Raw genomic sequence first — 5,091 nt, 5'->3', positions numbered from 1 at the left:
GAGTGGCGTAAACAGAGAGGTGGCCAACCCTTGACTTGGCAGAGGAGTATGAAGGAGATCACGAAACGCTTGGGTGTTGTCGGTGCTACTCGCCTTCCAGGATGGGGACCGCGTGATCCTCACTGCGCCTGGTTAGAGACACTACAAGAGATGGCTGCCAACCGATGTCAGTGGCGTTTTTGTTGTCAGTTTCTATCCAGATTGCCTGAGTGAATGTCTGGAGGTATAGACACCTTGGAGTGATTATGGTAAGCTAGCACTAAGTCCCTCTCCCGTCCACCTTTATTCTTTTCTCTACAATAAGGCTTTCAAATAACTCACGTTTGTACGGCAGTGAAGCCTCGGTGTTGAACACTGATGTCACACTGTCGATGATGATGATGATAACCTCCACAGTGGAGACTGTATTTTAGATGAAGTGACATTTGGATTTTAAGAAAAGTAATTTACTCCCACCCATCTGAATGTCAAATTTTTGATTCCCGGCAACTGCTTGCTCAGGGTTGTAAATTTGCCTGAGTGGCCACCGGTCACGTGAACATACCATGGAAGACTCACTGGTAGTACGAACGATTTCCGAATGCATGGACTCGGGTTGTGTGAGTGAATCGCGGTTGCTAGAACCAGGCACCTTATTGATGGTGGTAAATACATAAGCGCTTGGTACAATTTTCAAAAAGCGGTGACAAGCATAATGCAAGTGATTTTAATGCTTACTAGCCACGCGAAATCAAAATCATGTAAATGTGATCGTACAGAACCGACCAGGTGTGTCAGAGGCTCGTCATCATGTGTTATTTATGAGTTCCAAGCTAAAATACAACAGCTGGTTAACTAACTATTCCAGGATGTTTCATTGACCGAAATATCGATCCTGCCTAGTCAATTCAAAACAACAGGAACCTATTGCAGTCACGTGGTAGTGCGTTGCTCAATCGATAAATCTGACACTGAGATTACGATGAACAGAAATCGGACTTTCCCAAGACCACAACCTGCGGCCAGTAAAGGATTTGGAGAAAAAAAACATTTCAAAAAGTGTTTTTCTTCTCCATGTGTCGAAATATAGGTAGCTCGGGTGTTTTTCACTGGTGGCTGATCAGATGGTCGTTAAGATGTTCGCCGAGCTGGGTAATTGGCTTGCAAACTTTTCGTCCCCAGTCGAGGAGATATCGCTAGTGCGCAGTTTAGTGAGCACCAAATTGATTTGTAAACGAGTGTGGTTGTCGAAGTCAGTCCAATTCGTGTTCAAGAGAACATGACCCTGAGGGAAACTCTGGGACTACGCCTACCTGATGAGCCCCAAGAAGAGCTGTCAAAGAGTCTTCAGCAACCTCGTGAGTAGTTTCTTTCATGAAAAAGATTATAATTGCTTTGATGTATAGTTTTTTGTGTACTATGATGGAACAGTCAAGGTTATCTCGTTAAGAGGGACTATAAACGGTTTTCACATTGTTGATGTGACATCGCCAAAACTTGAACCACGCCCACGGATGCCTGGTTTTGAACGCCTGCTGAGAAATACAGACTTATCTTTTGATAAATGGATTGGTTTCCTGAGACACAGTGGAGTGTTTCTCTTCAGAAAGTAATATATCAAATTGGAACTGATCTGAAGTAGAGGTAAACCAGTTGATAGGTAATGTTCTCCGTTGTGCATATATGTATGGCATTGCTCAGCTGTAGGACCCTTTCGATGCCTAACTGCCATGCGCCAGAAGGAAGCACGAGAGCTGGGATACTGTCAGGTTGCCCAACCAAGAGAGTCGAGAGGTTCGAACCACAGACCTTACGCTAAGTAAATTAGTGCTCCAACTACTGAGCCATCTCGCCCCTGCATATATACGTATATATACGATAGACCCTCACTAAAATTGGCGCCGAATATGAGTGACTCTCTCATAAGAGTCGATTATGTGATCAAGCGAGCGGACTTCCAAGCAAGGAACTCTGGACAAAAGGCTGGGTCCATGCGATACGTAGTTTACTTGGTATAGCAGTGGGAAAGGGTTTTTTACCTAGGCTAGCTGCTGCTAGTTCTGATATCCACTTTCTCAAATTTAATTTCGTGCATAGGTTCGAATTAAACCAAACGCTGAAGATGCCATTGACACTGAGAGATGAACCAGGTAAATCGGCCTCCATCCTGTAAAGCGCGATATCTTACATGCAGCTCAATAAAATTTCAAATGTCAGTTGAATACTAGTGTTAACTTTGTCTTCTTGGTACGAAGTATTTGTGGTGTCAGACAAGGATGTACACTCTCTCCATTCTTGTTCAATTTTGTAAATGATGAAATAATGAGGCGAACACTGGACGGTCTTCAAAACCCCGGTGTTCAAATTGTTCCTGGTGAGAGCCTTGTTGATCTGGAGTAAGTAGATGATATTGCCCTCATCCTTGAAGACCAAAGCGAAGCACAAGCTCTGTTGAATAAATTGACCACCATCATTCCATCTTTTGGCATGCGCCCCGCACCTTCAAAGTGCAAAGTCATGCTTCAGAACCAACATATTCCCTATAATTCAAGAAGAATCACTGGAGACTGTGGAAAACTTTACATACCTCGGTAGTTGTATTAGCTCTGACGGAAGTGTCTGATGGAGCCAGTGCAAGACTCTCAAAGGCTCGAATCACGTTTGCTAATTTGCGTCACTTGTGGCGTCAAAAAGGCATCTCACTGGATCTTAAAGGTCGTGTGTACCAGGCTACAGTAAGGGCTGTGTTGTTGTATGGGTGCGAGACATGGCCTCTTCGGGTAGATGATGTGAGGCTTCTTCAGGTTTTCGACCACCAATGCCTCAGAAGCGTGGCTGATTTTGGATGGCGTCAGCGTGTTAGTAACGAGATGATTAGAAAACTGGCATTTGGTTGTGCTGCAGGCACCTCAATCAGGGAAAATATCCAGTATCATCGAATACGTTGGCTCGGTCGTGTGCTACGCATGCCGAAACACCGTCTACCGAGACGAGTGTTGTCCTCCGTACCTCCTTCAGTATGGCGCAAACCGCCAGGTGGACAGCACATGATTTGGCAGAAAGGTGTGAAAGAGATCTCGAAGGGTTTTGGTGTTGTTGGTGTTGTGCGCCTTCCAGGATGAGGTCCCCGTGACCCCGTCTGTGCTTGGCTGGAGACGTTGCAAGAAATGGCGGCTATTTGATGTCAGTGGCGTTCTTGCTGTCAGTTTCTTTCCAGATTGTCTGACTGAGCGGTTGAAGGTGTAGGCACCTCAGTATGCTTGACATAGGCCAGCACTAGGTCCCCTCCCTCACCCACTCTTTTTCTCTTCTCTTCACTGTAGGGCTTTTAATACAATTATATATATATATATAACTAGACGAACCTTATGGTTGTACGGCAGTGAAGCATCAGTGCGAACACTGATGTTGCTGTCTTTGGTGATGATGATGATGACGATGAAATCAGTTTGTCCCGAAGATCCGAGGAGCACTGCACAACTGTTTCATTATGGTTCGGAGTGATAAACATTGAACACCTCAGGGAACTCTAGGGAGATTCACACCCACCATGTATCTACATCGCCTCTCAGTGTGAGTTCGCCAAACTGCTCATCAGTCCCAGGTTAACGAAGCTGCCTGGAGTTCCATGACCATGCTCGTCATGGATTGACTATCAATTCGCGTTTCCATGACATTTCCATGATCAATGGGCATTCGTACAGTTCTTGAATATAAAATAAGTTTTTCACTTCGTAATTTCATGATAAAGTACGAAAAACTGGTAACTGGACAGATGTCAGGAGCAAGTAAGTGATTTTTCAATGTGGATCAGCCCTAGATGATTGGTCAACTTCATGTGAAAAACACGTGTTTTGAAGCTAGAATTAGACGGTGTGTATGCTTGGAAGAATGGAGAAAACGAACCGGTTCTTTTTGCCAACGCTATGAAGGCTCGGAGGCTTGAGGTGGGGGTGCGACGATGGAATTTCCGAATTTGATAAGTCTATGCCTCGTAGAACACGAAACAGTACAGAAACAGACAGCAGAAAAAGAGTGAAAAAAGGCGAAAGACACGATGTACTTTTGCTTGTAGTTTGGAATTCACCTATGACATTGCCGGGCGAATAAGGTGGCTACTATTTGGCTGACCCTCAGTGCTGGCGTAGACAGTATGGGACGATCACTGATCATTTTCTACCGGTTTCGAACTGTTTAAGATCCGGTGGGAACACCGGGGCAGCAATGCTGAAGTACGTCCAATGGTATCCAGGAGAAATAACTCACCCTCGATAGATGAACTGATCACACTGCATAGGTTGCGCTGGCTTGGCCACGTGTTGAGTAGGCCAGTCGATCGACTTCCTCGAAGGGCTCCTTTCGCACAACCACGTGAAGAGTGGAAGAGAGTCAGAGGTGGTCAAACAATGACCTGGCAGCGAAGTATGAAAGCCATTACCAGCAAACTCAGCTGCGCTGGTCACTGCCGTATTCCTGGATGTGGACCCCGAGACGGGCCCAATCAATGGCTACAGACATTGTCAGACATGTCGACACCACGCATCCGAAATTGGGGTTTCGCAAAACAACAAACACGTACCACTTTCTGTCTCTTTCATTTGAACGCTCATCTTCCCGTCACGGAGAAATTATTCGGGTTAGTCCACGTCATCGCAAAGCGACCCTGAACTGGAGCTTTGCTCCTACTGGTTTCACTACCAGTGCATATCTTTGATCACTTCAGGAGTTGAACCCCAGAGACGAGTGCTACCACTGTACAGCCCCAACAGAAATAAAGCTCAAGCATGGATTCGTGTCTTCTCACAGGATTTATTTCTACTGACATTCGAGAAACTCTCCAGTGCTCACCACAGACCGACTTAAGATGCAGGATGAATTCTCCAGCTTTAATAGACTGACTTGGAAAAAATAAGGGCCGTCTAACATTAGGTGGGGCTATGGCGTTACCACTGGGTAGGTTGGCGCTTAATGAACTTGATGATGCTTGATTGCGAGATTTTAGAGAGTTCAAGAGCAGACAACTACTATCACTTATTTTTGAAGAGCATGGTCACAAACATAAAAAGTGAGTGAAAGCTATGAATGCGAAAGAGTAACAGGAGAATATGGGAG

The sequence above is a fragment of the Opisthorchis viverrini genome (assembly GCF_000715545.1).
Source record: "Opisthorchis viverrini unplaced genomic scaffold opera_v5_152, whole genome shotgun sequence".
In the NCBI taxonomy this organism is placed as follows: Eukaryota; Metazoa; Platyhelminthes; class Trematoda; order Opisthorchiida; family Opisthorchiidae; genus Opisthorchis; species Opisthorchis viverrini.
The sequence above is the reverse complement of the archived record's forward strand: the minus strand, read 5'-3'. Positions refer to the sequence as shown.